General features: G+C 52.6%; 1 pseudogene across 1 annotated transcript; it reads left to right on the top strand.

Moving 5' to 3' along the window:
• The first annotated feature begins 4,376 nt into the window (after window positions 1-4,376).
• On the top strand, window positions 4,377-5,993 carry LOC308577971 (zinc finger and BTB domain-containing protein 9 pseudogene; annotated as a pseudogene). The gene has a single exon. The product of its transcript is annotated as a zinc finger and BTB domain-containing protein 9 pseudogene (transcript).
• The last annotated feature ends 10,128 nt before the right edge of the window (window positions 5,994-16,121 follow it).

The raw sequence follows: 16,121 nt of genomic DNA, 5'->3' as shown, positions 1-16,121 counted from the left end.
CTGGTATCAGGGATCCCAGGAAGAGAGCAGGTGCCTCTTGTCTAGCTGCTTGTTTAGCTGTTTTGTCGGCTAGGCGATTGCCCCTGGCCGCATCACTTAGTCCAGTTTGATGTCCATAACAATGTATCACAGCCACTTGGCTGGGAGCCCATACTGCAGTTAAAAGATCCATAAGGGCTTGGGGGTGCTGCACCTGGCTCCCCTTTGACGTGAGCATGCCACGCTCCTTCCAAAGTGCTCTGTGGGCATGCAGGGTAAGAAAAGCATATTTTGAGTCAGTATATATATTAATGTCTATGCCTTCAGCCAACTGTAGTGCAAGCTGAGCGGATGAAGAAGGGGGAAGTGGGGAGGCTTCAATGATTTCCCCTTCCAGGGCTACTACAGCGTACCCCGCTTTTCGTTGGCCTCCCTCCAGAAAGCTGCTACCATCCACAAACCAGGAAGGCCAGGCAGGATTTGGCATGTCCTTCAAATCAGGTGTACTAGAATAAACTTCATCCATCACCTGTAAACAATCAGCTCAGCAATTATCACCTCTGGGCACTTCCTGGAGTCCCTTTTCCAAGGGCAAAATAGCGTTGGAATAGAGGAAAATGGCAAAGGAGTTGATTTTATGATTTTTTAAAGCTAGGTAACTTACCTAAGCTGTCAAGTTGAAAGAATACATTCAGGCATAATATTTGTAACATTTAACAACTTTAAAGATGTGCCCCCCCATAATTTTCATAAGAATATGTCCAGCCAATATGTCCATCCTATGTCAATAACAAATTGTCGCTGTTTTTTGGTTGAATATATGTTATATGGACCTAAGAGGTATCTAAAGCCATTTGCACATAACATTTGCCGCAACCCTGTAATAGGAATTTTATGCTCTTAAATATATGATAATGTTCATAAGTGTACCAACCAAGCACATATATAGATCAGCACAGGAAGACACGCCTGGAACCTTTTTGGTTCCTAAACTGAGCAAATGTTTTCTCTGCAAGGTCAAACCGGAAAAGCCTCCCCATTGTCTTTTCCTTCACAAATCCTGTCTTAAGGGTATGTCTGTGTTTGAATAGGGTGTCAGCCTGTGACCTGGCCCAGGAACTAAGTATTTATCATTACAAAAGACTGGCCAGGCTCCCCAGGCAATCCAATCAAGGAACCTGCCAGACAGGAGATAAACAAAAAAGGGAGAAAAACAATATTAAAAATTCTATTTTGGACTGCCTTGTCTGTGATGTAGGTGTGATGTATCTGAGGGGTGGTCTTAGGTTACACCCCTTCTGTGATGTATGTATGATGTTCCAGGGGGTGGTCTTGGTCTACAGGGTGGCAATTTCAAAAGTCTTTATAAGGCCTTGCGCACCATTGTTCTGGGTCCTTCCTCTCTCCTGCAAGTGAGGGGAGCACCCTGTTGCAACAGTTCAATCAAGGCCAAGCCTACAGGCTGCTGTTTTGCTCCAAGTAATCCTAGTTGGTGTCTTTGTTTTCGTCCAAGGGAGCCCTCGGATTTTTCCGCTAACACCCCAGAGTCAAAATAAAAAAATTCCTTCCAGTAGCACCTTAAAGACCAACTAAGTTAGTTCTTGGTATGAGCTTTCGTGTGCATGCACACTTCTTCAGATACACTGTATGTATGTGTGTGTGTGTGTGTGTGTGTGTGTGTATGTATGTACAGTATGTGTGTATCTGAAGAAGTGTGCATGCACACGAAAGCTCATACCAAGAACTAACTTAGTTGGTCTTTAAGGTGCTACTGGAAGTAAATAGTGGAAATCTCAGGAAAGAAAGGGGGGGAGCATATAGGCACATGAAGTGGCAGAGATTCCCCTTGAAAGATGGGGCGAGAAGAGAGAAGCCAAGAGAGCCCCAAAGGCGCCTCCGTCTCTGATAGGCAGGGTGCTTTTATTATTCATATTATTACAGTGGAACCTCGGTTGTGGAACGCCTCCATTGTCGGGCGTACACTCCTGAATTAAAAAAAACACATTCAGATCTCAGGGTGTTTCACACCATAATATACAAGAGGAAAACAAGTCAATAAGTAAACAGCAAAAGAAGACCCCTCCCCTTATTCTATTCTGGACTCTCCTCCTGCCCCGTCCTGCTCCAGTGGCTGGAGAGATCCTGGAGCTTCACCGGAGGCCAGGCAGCAGCAGCAGCAGCAGCTGAGGAGCGTAGAAATGTCGGGTCAGAAGGGACCCTGAAGGTTATCTAGGGCAGTGTTTCCCAACCACTGTTCCGCGGCACACTAGTGTGCCGCGAGATGTTGCCTGGTGTGCCGCGGGAAAAATTAAAAAATTCGAAAGATTTTTTTTAAAAAAAGTCAAATTTTCGATTGGGACGCCGTCACTAGATGACCCCTGGGGTTCCCTCCCTCCCTCCCGCTCTGCGCCTCCCTCCTCCTCCTCCTCCGGGGAGGCCCTTCCTGGCTCTCGGCCAAGGCTTGGCGGCTGCCACTCACTCACTCGCTCGCCCACCCGTCCCTCCATCCCTGCACCCAGCCTCTCCCCCTCCGTCCCCGGCGCGGGGGCTGCCGGGATCCGTAGTCCCCTCGCCCTTGGGCTCCGCGCCCGCGCGGGGTGCGCGAACTACGTTTCCCAGCGTGGCCTGGCGGGCCGGGCGTTTTGTTTGAAGCGCTCTTCTCCCGGCCATGGAATGAGCACAGCGGCGGCGGGCGGGCAGGGGCTCTTCCGCGCAGACCCCGCACAGCCTGCCTGCACCCCCACGGAGATCGGGTGGCAGGATGGAGCCCAGGGATCCCCGCGGAGGCGGAGCGGCGGAGGCGGAGGCTGCCCCCCAGGTAGGGCTGCGTCGGGGGGGTGTTTATTTTTGCAATGCTGCATCCGCGCCGGAGGGGACGCATCGGACCGCGGGGAGACCCCTTGGCGGGCGTGCAAGGCAATGCATGCGTGCAGGTGTTGCATGGAGTGCAGTGCAATGCAATGGCAACGCGGCGCCCTGCATGCATGCATGCAACTTCCACCGGCGCTCCGGACTTGGCAGGTGAGGGGGGTCCCCAGTGGGTGGCAGAGAGAGCCGGGAGGGCGAAGGGGAGCCGGGGGGGAGCAGCGCTGCTCCCCGAGCTGAGCCCGGGGGGAAACTTCGGCGTCGTTGCACCGGGTGTTGGAAGCGGAGGCTGGCGGGGGCCCCTCACCTGCAAAACCTGGTCGCCTCTCATATATTTCGTGCATTGCATTCATCGCCCGCTTTCTCCTCCAAGGAGCTCCCGGGGGCGCGCGTGGTTCTCCCCGTGTTAACCTCGCAACAACAGCCCTGCGAGGTGGGTCAGGCGAGTGGCCCACGGGAGCACCCAGGGATTGTCCTGGCCAGGTGGGGTGATTTGAACCCTGCTCTCTGCCCGGTCTTCGTCCTCATTTAGCCCCCACATGTGCATGACTGTGCATGACTGAGGTTTTCCCCCCTCGTCTTGGCAATGGTGTGAGTCTGTGCTGTTAATTAATGGGATTCTGCCTTCGGAGAAGATGAGCCAGCCCTCAAGGAGGTGATTATGTAATTTGCTAGCAATTCATGTCCCTCCCGGAGTGACGCTGAGCACTGACGTCACGGGGCTGTAATGGTGGTGTGCCTCGAGATTTTTTTCATGAAACAAGTGTGCCTTTGCCCAAAAAAGGTTGGGAAACACTGATCTAGGGGGCTGGACAAGATTTTATTACTTATGTGCCTCCCATCTGACAGGGTTGCCCCAGCCACTCTGGGCGGCTTGCAGTAAAATATTTTAAAAGATGACCCTCGAGGTCCCTACCAATTCCTCTCTCTGTGTAAATTATTGAATGTGCCTACATGCCATTTTTTGTTTACTGAAAGCTCAAAGCAGCTTACTTTAACAGAAATAAACAAATCACATTGTTCCAAATCACAGAACACAATTAGGAGCACTGTGAAATATCAGCAACAGTGCTGTAAAACAGACAAATGAACCCACAAATCAGCACTAGAAAATGAACAGACTCAAGGAGGCTCCAAAATTTGTCCAGCCAGAAGCCTCCGAAAGAGAAATATGATTTCTGTCAAACAGGGAACTCCTGGCCAAACTTGTGGCTTCCCGTGGCCACCTACAGAAGGCAGCGTTCCCAAAGGGGGGCATCACAATGTTGTTTTATGGTTTTTTATCCCAACACCTTGTATCATCAGGAATCCCTGGTGGGCGGCTGCCCAGGCTTCTGAGACAAGGCAGCAGCAGAGGAGAGAGAAAGGTTTGGAAAGGAGCCCAGCCCCCTGCAATACAGTTGATAAAGCAAGCCTCTTGTGGGGGTTGGGCTAGATGACCCTTGGGCTCCCTCCCGCCTGGCCTGCGGAGCCCCCTGTGCCCTCTCCTCCCCCCTTGGCCCCTCACCCTCTCCCTCCTCCTTGCAGCGGCCATGGAGCCCGAGACGCGCAGCGTGCAGATTGAGTTCCCTCACTACGCCGCCGTCCTGCTGGAGTCGCTCAACAAGCACCGGCTGGAGGGCAAGTTCTGCGACATCGCCATCCACGTCCAGGGCCGCGTCTTCCAGGCGCACAAGAGCGTCCTGGCCGCCTCCTCGCCCTACTTCCACGACAAGCTGCTCCTGCACGACACCAACTGCATCGTGCTGCCCGGCGTCATCGAGCCGGACGCCTTCGAGAACCTCCTGCAGCTCATCTACTCGGGGCGCCTCAGGCTGCTCCTGGAGGCCCTGCCCAGCCACCTCCTGGTGGCCAGCGGGCTCCAGATGTGGCAGGTGGTGGACCAGTGCTCAGGCATCCTCAAGGAGCTGGAGGGCGGCGCCTGCCGGCCTTGGTCCAGCCGCGCCAGCGAGAGCCAGTCGCCCAGCAGCAGCAACTACTTTGGCTCCAGGGACGAGGCTGAAGCCGAGGCTCCTGGGCGGCGGCGGCGCACCTGCCCCGACGGCGAGGTCCTGAAGATCCGCGTGCCGCCTGACGAGGAGGAGGACGAGGAGGAGGAGGATGAGGAGCACCAGGCGCAGATCTGCAGCGGCTCCACCGACGGGCCGGCCAAGGCCGAGGAGAGCCGAGTCAAGGAGCCGCCCTTTGCCTCGGCCCACGAGGCCCCCAAGGTCTTCTACATCAAGCAGGAGCGCTTTGACGCTGAGGAGGCGGCCGCCTCGGCCTCGGTGCTGGGCGGATCCGGCAGCAGCTCGTGCCTGTCGGAGGCTGGCTTCTTCAAGTCTCTGGGCAGGCCGCTGGCCGTGTTGGGGCTGTGCCCGGCCGAGATCCAGGAGAGCGGCGAGGTCAGCTACCTGCTCCCTGGCGCCCCGGCGGCATCCTCGTCCAGCGGCCCTGGCGGCGGCTTCTCGACAAAGGCGGACTCGGTGGCCTTCCCCGAGAGTTCGTGGAAGCCCGTGGACCTCCATGGCAACGAGATCCTGGCGCACGCCGTGCACGGGCAGGTGGTTCACGCGCCCGTCAAGCTGATGTCTGCGCCCGACGGCAAGAAGTTTGGCTGCCTGTGCGGGAAGTGCTTTGCGGTCAAGCCCAAGCGGGACCGCCACATCATGCTGACCTTCAGCCTGCGCCCCTTTGGCTGCTCCGTCTGCAACAAGAAGTTCAAGCTGAAGCACCACCTGACCGAGCACATGAAGACGCACGGCGGCAACCTGTACGCCTGCGAGGACTGCGGGCGCAAGTTCCGCGTCCAGAGCTGCTTCCTCAAGCACAAGGAGATCTGCAAGGGGCAGGGCTGGGCCACCGCCTGCTGGACCTACAAGTAGAAGCAGGGGGGAGAGGCCCACCCAGAGATGGATGGAGGGATGGGAATCCCTGTGGACCCTCTTGGGGGCACGGAGGCGGGTTTGGGGGTCAGGGGGCCAGAGTACGTGTGGTGGGCAGGGCACCTCCCCCTGTGCTGGGGGGCGATGGCATAGACACGCCCAAAGACCCCCCTTCGCCAGCCCCGCCACTTTGGGGATCAGGCTGGCGTGAAAGGCAGGGAGCGAAGGGTTAAGCCCCAGGTGATGGGGAGGGGGGCTCCGTCAAGAGGGCTCTCCCCTTCCTGGACAGTCCCCCCTTCCCAGGCATGTAAGCTGTGGGGCCTTGTACAGGCCTGCTCTTCCTGCCCCACCTTCTTGGGGGGGAGTCCCTGCTGCCCCCAGGTGGCGTCTGCGCACCCCCCACTTCTCTGCCTCTGTCTGGACACCATTTAAAATCTAATTCAATGCACAATTTTGAAATCGACATTAAAACCCCGCCATTCACACAAACTGGCTGCTGGATGAGGACGTGGAAAGCTGCTCTCGTTCAGCCCCTCCAACGGCTCCAGGGGGGAGACGGGGGGCTGAGAGAGGCCTCCCCGGCTGCTGCCCTCCCTGGTCTTCCGGTGGACTGGCTCTGGACATGGAGGCTCCACTGTGGCCTTGCCCTGCTCTTCCTCTTCCTCCCTCACATCCATTTTGGTTGTTGGCCTGCACACGGCCCTGTGCCCCCCGGCCTCGCTGTGCCCCAAAGCGCGTCTGTCCCAGATCCCTGGGGCCCCTGGCGGCAACCCTCCCCGCTGTTCTGCCCTCTTATGATTTCCCCAGGTAAGAATGAGCTGCCCTGCCTTTCTGGACGCTGCTTCTGAGAGGACCTGGGCAGGGGAAGGGCTTGGTGGGCAGAGGAGCCCCTCGGGTTCCTCCTGCTGCCGGCCCAGGGGTCTGGCCCTTGGGGCTGCAGGGAGGGCAGCCGGCAGCCAGGGGGTCTCCAGCGCCCTTTTCCCAGAAGAGCTGGCAGGCTGCAGGTGCCCCACATGCCCCACAGCTGTGTGCAGAAGGACAGGAGGGAGAGGGGCTGTCTCAGGGGGAAGCGCAGGACTGTAGTGTGGCAGCAGGCGCTCAGTCCCCAGCATCTCCAGGCCACAGGTCCAAAATCCAGCAGAGCTGCTGCCAGCCAGTGTCAGCAGCCCTGGGTTCACCAGACCCAATGGCCTTGACTTTGTCTAGGGTGGCTTCTCCCCCCCCCCCCTCCGTTCATAAGCTGGGATAACTCAGTGGAGCGCGAGATTCTTGGGTTCGAGTCCCACGTTGGTCAAAGAAGGATCTTGGGCTGGGCTGGGCTGCGTGACTCTGATGGTCCCTTCTGACTCTGGGATACTATGCTAACTTCCAAAGCTTCCCAGAACTGCAGAGGGGGAAACAGACTGGATATAGAAATACTAACTATGTTTATTATTTCATTCTGTATTCTGGGTTGGCCCATCCACTCTGGGCGGCTTCCAAGAGAGATGGAAGCAGAACCAAACGTCCCACCTTGAAAACTTCCCTGCACAGGCAGCCCCAAAGCTGTCTTTGCTATTAAATTGTGGGGTGGAGATTGGTAGGGAGCAGAGATCCTGGAGATGGGGCAGGACAGGTCTTTCCCCCTTTTCTTTTGAAAGTTTAGCTTAATTTATTACATAGAGAGAGAGAGAGAGAGAAGTGAAAAACACAAGGACACAAAAACCACGGGAGGGGCCCTCTCCCACGAAATGAGGTTCAGACCAGGGAGAAGATTCCCAGCAATATAACGCAACAATCACGAAGGAGCCCCTTCCAGCAGGGGGCGTCTTTTTGAGGAATGCCAGAGGCACAGAGGACCCCTGCAGCCGGATCAGGCCAGTGGCTCCTCTGGGTCAGCATCCTGCCCCAAAGGGAAGGAGCCCCAGAGGAGCGCCAGACTGCCGCAACCCTCTCCCCAGCGAGAAGCTACCCTTCAGACCCAGAGCTCCTGGCCACAGACGGAGAAACGAGCCATGGGGGGGGGTGGCCCCGATCCTCCGTTAATTTGCCTAATTGGTGGCCATCCCTGTCTCTTGTGGGAGCCAGTCCCATGGTTTGCACACGTCTGCCCTGTATCTTCCGGCATTCGGCCTTTTCAGATGTCGCCGGCAGGTTCTAGAGGTAAACCAGTCGCCCCTTGACTGCTCCCTGGCCGCCTCTCTCCCTGGAGGGCTTCTCTTGCTGGGGCGGCTCACTTCCACCATCCAAAGGCAGACACAGTTGAGGAAGGCGCCCCCCAGGAGAGGCTTTTGGCCTTGCAGGCAGTTGGACTAGATGACCCTTGGAGTCCCTTCCAGCTCCGTGATTCTAAAAGCAGGTCAAAAGCAGCACCTTGAATGGTGCCAAGGAGCCCTGGCTTCTGGCCACCATTGTTCCATGGAGGTGGCAGTGAAAGTGTGGGTCTTTGTGTTGGTTGCAAACCCCACCCCCAGGGACCTGGGCTTTCATTGCAGGGGGTTGGCCTGGATGACCCTTGGGAGTCCCTTACAACTCTCCGATTCCATGAGAACCCACCTCCTTCCCAAGGAATCGCTTCCACTGTCAGAAAGTTCTTCTTGCTGTTTATTTGGGGTCTCCTATGTCGCCCCTCTGCCACCTGGCTTTTTATGGCGGCCTAGGTATGGCTAGTGTGGGACGCGGGTGGCACTGTGGTTTAAACCACAGAGCCTAGGGCTTGCCGATCAGAAGGTTGGCGGTTCGAATCCCTGCAACGGGGCGAGTTCCCAGCTCCTACCAACCTAGCAGTTGCACATCAAAGTGCAAGTAGATAAATAGGTACCACTCCGGCGGGAAGGCAAACGGCATTTCCGTGCGCTGCTCTGGTTCGCCAGAAGCGGCTTAGTCCTGCTGGCCACATGACCCGGAAGCTGCACGCCGGCTCCTTCGGCCAATAAAGCGAGATGAGCGCCGCAACCCCAGAGTTGTCCGCAACTGGACCTAACGGTCAGGGGTCCCTTTACCTTTAGGTATGGCTGGACAGTACAGGAAAAGCCTGGAAAGACTTAATTCTTCCATGGTGGGGGGTTTATGGCGGGTGGAGAAATTCAGGGCCCTGCTGTTTCTTCAACCTCCCCGTTCTGAGCAGGAGCAGCATAGATGTCAAAAAAGGAGAAAGGTTTGTTTGGAAGTCTGCAGGAGGCGGAAGCTGCCCAGGGCATGAAGATTTATTTAAAATAAAATAAGATGAGGGTGCACTCAGTTCTGGTGCTAAAACTGGTTTTCTGTGTTTCAGCTAGACACCTTTCTGCATCGCGTGTTGCTTCTCTCACTGCCTGCTAGAACATCCAGTGCCATCAGCAGCAGAACCAAAGCAGTGAGAAGCAAATGCTGGGGGCGGGGAGGAACACCCAGTATATTAATGAAAGGGGGGAGCAAAAGGACAAAGAGTCAGTAGCTGTGGAATGGCCAGAGGCGCGTGGGGGGGGGGGTCAGATATCCCAGAGGCCCACAAGGGGCAAGCCCATCCTGGGGGGGGGGGTGTCTTCATGGCAGGTCTCGCTTGGAGCAAATAAACACACTTCTAGTCGCATTGTCTGACAATCATTTATTGGTTTATAAAAATATTTATATGCCGCTTTATCCTAAAGTGGTTTACAGCAATGTAAGAACACAAAACCCAAACAAAAAATTGTAATGAGTGGAAAAAAGAGAGAAATTAAAAACCTCCACAGACCATGTATTCTTAGCTGCCTGCGTAGGCTTGGTTGAACAGTCTTTGGGAGGCGTTTTAAAAGTCAGCCCAGAAGGCGTCTGCTGAATCTCCAGTGGCAGGGAGTTCCATATGACTAGGCCAGTGACAAGAACATTTGCAGAGTCTCGCAAACCTGATGAGGAGAGCTTTGAACTAGATCTTGAGGGGGAAGGAGATGATATTGCAGAAGACAGAAGAACTCCTGGTACTGGGGATTTCTAGCCTCATTGATGCACAGGAAACTGAGGCGATGCTCCAGAAACCCGATAAAGGGCAAGAAACTACAGTGGTATCTCTGGACGCGAACGGGATCTGTTCCGGAGCCCCATTCGCAACCTGAAGCAAACGCAACCCGCGTCTGCGTGTTCATGGGTCACGATTTGCCGCTTCTGTGAATGTGCGTGACGTCATTTTGAGCGTCTGCACATGCATGAGCGGCAAAACCCGGAAGTAATGTGTTCCGTTACTTCTGGCTTGCCACGGAGCGCAACCTGAAAACGCTCAACCTGAAGCAACTTCAACCCGAGGTATGACTGTACAAGAAGGAAGCAGCTGGAGGGAGCGACTCGTGGTTTCAGTTCAGCAAGACAAATTGGCGCTTCCACTACAGGGTGGCAAATATCACTCAGAAGGCATTACTGAAACCTGCTGGAATGAATATTAATGGTTCGTTACACTTTCTCTGCTCGTAGATAATTGTGTGAAGGCACCTCAGTAACATGCTTTCAATGGTTTAGAAGAGTTTTTCCTCGGAAACAGTGAACAGTAACTGAAGTTATTCTTAGAGATGAATCACTCACAGACTCTGAAAGCAAACAGCTATAATAGCACGCTTTGAGTTAAAAGTCTCTCTTTCCAGCAACGGCGTCCATCAGCAGTCCCAGCAAAGCAGAATTTACAGGCAGCACTCATTGGGTAGACATTTGCCGTCTGCAAAAAATGAAACTGATAGTTCCTCTTTCTTATTGGCACTACCAGCCAGAGCCATGCATGCTTAGAGTGCCACTCCCATATGTAAATGAATTTTCTGGAACCTCCTCTGTTTCTGGCAGAATGATTCCCTAACAATGAGACTCATGACTGGAACGTGGAAACTGAGGGGTACAGCCTGTTTAAAAGGAACAGACCAAACTGGAAGGGAGTAGTACAGTGGTACCTCGGGTTAAGAACTTACCGTATTTTTCGCTCTATAGGGCGCACCGGACCATAGGGCGCACCTAGGTTTTTTTGGGGGGGGGAATAAAGAAAAACATTTTTATTTCCCTCCCCCAGCCCCAAAGAGCAAAGAAGCCAAGACAGCGAGAGGGATCCATCCTGCTGGCTGTCTTGGCTTCCTCTTTAGCCACGCACAACCTCTCCAGCCGGGAGAGGCTGCGCGCGGCTTCGTTTTTAGCCGCGGGTCTGGGGCGGAGGAAGCCCGAGCTTCCCCAGCCCCCAGAACAGGTCTGGGAGCGGTGGCAAGTGCTGCGGATAGCTGCCCGAAGCCCGGGGAGCGCAGTGCTGCGCTCCCCGGGCTGCAGGCTGCTATCTGCAAGCCTTCGGAGCCCGGCGGGAACTCCCGCTGCGCTCCGAAGGCTTGCGGATGTGTTCCTGAAGCCTGGAGAGCGAGAGGGGTCAGTGCACACCAACCCCTCTCACTCTCCGGGCTTCAGCGAAAGCCTGCATTTGCTCCATAGGACGCACACACATCTTCCCTTCATTTTTGGAGGGGGAAAGTGCGTCCTATAGAGTGAAAAATACGGTAATCCGTTCTGGAGCTCCATTCTTATCCTGAAACTGTTCTTAACCTGAGGTACCAGGAGCCTCCCGCTGCTGCCACCACACAATTTCTGTTCTCATCCTGAAGCAAAGTTCTTAACCCAAGGTACTATTTCTGGGTTAGCGGAGTCTGTTACCTGAAGCGTCTGTAACTTGAGGTACCACTGTGTACACTTGTGAAGAAATCCATGACCGGGAGCATGGAAAGCAGATTGAGAGTATAGGGATAAAAATGGTAGGAGAAACAGCAGTGGCTTCACGGTGGGTGTCTGTTATAGATTGCCAAGCCAGACTGAAGACTTGGATGACGCCTTCCTAGAGCAGATTCCCAAACATTCAAAAGGAGGGATACAGAACTCGTGGGAGACTTCAACTTCCCTCATATTTGTTGGATCTCAAGCTCTGCCAATGAAAGAGCTTTTAAGCAGAGATGGTGTTTTAAGCACAGTTTCCAAGGTAGTTCCTTTCCACTGTCTCTTACCATCAGAATGTTTTCCCTGTTGTTTAGTCAGAATCTCATTTCCATTAGATCAACTTGGGCTGGTGGCCTAGATGTGCTACTAGATCCTTTTCCGCCTCCAGTCTGTAGGGACCTCACCTGTTCTCCAAGAATTCTCAAAGATCACAGACAAAGGCTCTGAGATTACCGTATTTTTCGCTCTATAGGACGCACTTTTTCCCCTTCAAAAATGAAGGGGAAATGTGTGTGCGTCCTATGGAGCGAAGACGCCATAGCCCCGCGACCCTCGCCCGGCTGAAGAGGTGGCATGCGGCTATGGCAGAAGCCTCTCTGCTGCGCCTTTCCGCTGCTCCCTGACCTGCTCTTTGGGGCTGGTGGTGGGCTCCCCCCCCCCCAGCCCCAAAGAGCAGGTCGAAAGGAACCTGAAGCCCGGAGAGCGAGAGGGGTCAGTGCACACCGACCCCTCTCGCTCTCCAGGCTTCCAAGGTAGCCGCCTGAACGCACCTTAAACGGCACCTTGTTTTAGAGCAGGAAAACAAGAGGGGGAAAGTTCTCCCCCTCTCTGTGCAGCGCCTCCTGCCGCTTCACTGAAGGGGCACTGGGCAGAGAGGGGGAGAATTTTTTTCCCTTGTTCTCCCCCCTCTAAAACAAAGTGCGTCCTATTGTCCGGTGCGTCCTATGGTGCGAAACATACGGTACATCCTCAAGCTCCTTTAGTAGCCTTGGATGCAGCCCATCAGGCCCTGGAGATCTGAATTCATTTCTTGTTACCTCATTTTCTAACTTGGGCTGCAGTTCCCTCCTTACATCATTTATTTGATTATCACCAGGTTGGGCATCACTTTCCTTTTGGATGAAGACAATAGGTGTTGAACAGTTCTGCCTTCTCTTGGTCACCCAATAGCATACCCCCTTCTTCTCCTACCAGTTACAGATAGGTAGCCGTGTTGGTCTGCCATAGTCAAAATAAAAAAATTCCTTCCAGTAGCACCTTAAAGACAAACTAAGTTAGTTCTTGGTATGAGCTTTCGTGTGCATGCACACTTCTTCAGATACACTGAAACAGAAGTTGCCAGATCCTTCTATATAGTGAGAAGGTGGGGAGGGGTGTTACTCAGAAGGGTGGTGGGAATGGGAGATTGGCAGATAGCTGAGATGAGCCTGTTGACGACTCTTAACAACTGTAATAGGTCTTACAGGAAAAGGCAAGGGGTGAGAAGGTGAGAAATGGCTTATCATGTATAATGAGATAAGAATCCAATGTCTTTGTTCAGACCAGGTGTCTCCATTGTTTTAAGTTTGGTAATGAGTTGCAATTCAGCAGCTGCATACACCCGGCACATACACCCGGACAACACCATTACTGGCCCCAACAACATCACACATACCATCTCGGGACTATTTAATTGCTCATCGTCTAACATTGTGTATGCCATCAAATGCCAACAGTGTCCTTCAGCTCTCTATATTGGACAAACAGGCCAAACCTTACGCCAAAGAATAAACGGACATAAATCTGACATCAAGAATCACAAAACAGAGAAACCAGTAGGAGAACACTTCAATCTCCCAGGACATTCTATACAAGATCTCAAAGTAGCTGTTTTACTACAAAGGAATTTCAGAAATAGACTGGAAAGAGAAGCTGCTGAATTGCAACTGAATTGCAATTTTTTTTATTTTGACTTCTCCTACCACTTCCTTGCTCTTCCTTTTACTTTGGACATAGTAAAAGAAACCTTTCCTATAATTTTTAACCTCTTTTGCAAGCCTGAGCTCATTCTGAGCTTTAGCCAACCTGACCTTCACCCTGCAACTGCTGGCTACTCATGTCTACTCCTCCTTTGTGATTTCCCCTTCCTTCCATTTCTTACACATTCCCTTCTTAACTCTCAGCTCATCTGTAAGCTCCTTATGCAGCCACATCGGTTTCCTTAGATGCCTCCCACTTTTCTTTCTTGTTGATATTGTCTGCATTTGGGCCTTCAATATTTCACCTTAAATAAATCCCCATCCTTTTTGGACTCCCTTCTTTCTGAGTATTTCTGACCATGGGAACATCCCCAGTAACTCTTTCAGTTTTTTTAAAGTCCAGGGTCAATGTCCAATTTGTGGGATATAATCCACTGGGAGCAGCCATGTACAATATTCCTTGTTTTGCTAGAGTGGGCATGCAAGGGAATGTTTGGTCCAGCCAGTTGAAACTTCCTGTTCCTCCTGGCCTGGAGCAGCCTTCCTCGCATGTGACCCTTCCAGACCTGGTAAAAGGCCAAGTCATGCTGCTACCTTCTACTTCTCTCCTTTTTGACCTCCCTGCATCACCTGGACTGGACTGCTAGCTGCCACAGCAGTCCCCAGGTCATCTTCCATATGGGGTAAACCTGTTTGTACATTTGTAACTTTAAGCTTTAAGCTTGCCTTCAGGGATCACACTGTGCTTTGCCTGCTCGTAAGTAAAACTACTTTTTGTTACAGGTAGGTAGCCGTGTCGGTCTGCCGTAGTTGAAACAAGATAAAAAAATTCCTTCCAGTAGCACCTTAGAGACCAGCCAAGTTTGCTATTGGTATGAGCTTTCGTGTGCATGCACACTTCTTCAGCTACACTGCAACAGAAGTCACCAGACCCTTCTATATAGTGAGAAGGTGGGGAGGGGTATTACTCAGAAGGGTGGTGGGAATGGGTGATTGGCTGATAGGTGTGGTAAACCTGTTGATGACTGTTAACCTCTGACATTGAGATATTGGATTCTTATCTCATTATACATGATAAAGCTATTTTTAGCCATCTCATCCCTTGCTTTATCCTGTAAGACCAATTGCAGTCGTTAACAGCTCATACCAATAACAAACTTAGTTGGTCTCTAAGGTGCTACTAGACGGATATTTTTTTTTACTTTTTGTTACTTATGAACAAGACTGTGGTGTCTTTATTCTTTTAGGAGGGATTTAAAAGGGGATCTTAGCAGGAATAGTAGAACATATTTCAATCTGGACAAGCCAGATTGAATTGCTTATTGCCTTAAGAAACTCACACGAGTTTGCAACCAGGTTTCTGGTGCATCAGAAGAGGAATGCACTCTGCTAAGTTAGGAAGGATATTGATAATCAATATATCCTCTCCTGCCACCCTCAACATTCCCACACAATTACACTCCGCTTCCCCTTGCCTCTGTATCATGAAACCCAGGAGAACATGATCACTTCCTCCCAAGTTTCCCAGTACTTCTACTTCATCGATCAGTTCCTCCCTGTTGGTGAGGCATCCATCTCCCTTGTCTTGAGAGACAATGGGAGAGTGTGTCATTGAGGAAAAACCATTGAAGAGTTACAGCGCCTGCTGTGGTTGCAGAGACCAATGTGGGGGAGACATGTTTTGTTGCATCTGGGCAGATGAAGGCCTGAAATCTTTGGCACTGATATGGTTTCTTATGTGAGTATGAACATTTTTGGGGGGTTTTGCCAGTGCTCTGCAGGCTTTTGGGGTTTTTTGTATAATACTTCTTTATTAGCTTTTCAAATAAGAATATGTCAGGGGTTCAGGAGCAAAGGCAAGGGCAAGGGAGGAAACAGAGAGCGAGGGGGAGGAGGCAGAAGAAAAGATGAGTGATGACGACGACCCGAGATCAGAAGATTCACAGAAAGGAGCACCAGTGGCCAGGGCAAGGGGGGAGCCTAGGGGGACATCCCAGGAAGATAGGGCCAGAGGGGACTCAGAGGGGAGCAGTTGGAAATCGGGACCAGCGTCACCAACAGAGAGCAGGGAAGAGGAAGGGCGCCAGGGATCAAGCGCTGGCAGCTCACAACAGGAGGGAGGGCACGAGTCAGGAGTGGCCACACCTCCATCGGGGAGCGAGGAAACGGTCAGCAGAAAGTGGAAGGTTGGGCGCGCGCGCCAAGTTCAAATGCACAGGAAAGTGACGCAATAGGCAGCCCGGAGAGGGAGCCAGGTCCTAAAGCCCGGCGCAAGGAGACAGGAGGGTCCGGGGGGTCGGCGTCAGAGGAATCCCGGAGGGAAGAGACCCCGGGGGGCAGAGGGACCCAGAGGAGAACAGTCAGGCGGAAAAGGTGGAGCAGGGCTAGGATATTAAGCAAGACAGAAAGACCCCGAGAGATTGCCTGATTACATTCAGATCCAAGGATGAAAGAGACAAAATACTAGGACTACACTTTGAAAAGGCCTTGCAAATTGGAAACTCAGCTATACAGATTTTTAAAGACATCCCAAAATATATTTTGGATCTAAGAAAATTTTACAAGGACTTGGCTCTTCTGTTAAAGAAAAACTCCATCCGCTTCAGGTGGGAATTTCCACAAGGACTGTCATTTGACTACAAGGGAAAGAAGGTGAAAATAAAGACAATTCAAGACAAAGACAAATTTTTGGCAAGAAATCAGGAGGACCTGCAGAAGGGGACTGTGGACGTACTTGCAGAACAGAGGAGAGCACTAGACATTCTGAATCTCTCGATTGGACAAAAACCAC

This window comes from Podarcis bocagei, assembly GCF_964188305.1.
Source record: "Podarcis bocagei genome assembly, chromosome: W".
Classification (NCBI taxonomy): Eukaryota; Metazoa; Chordata; class Lepidosauria; order Squamata; family Lacertidae; genus Podarcis; species Podarcis bocagei.
Note: the sequence above shows the minus strand (reverse complement) of the source record. Positions and strands in the feature narration are given on the sequence as shown.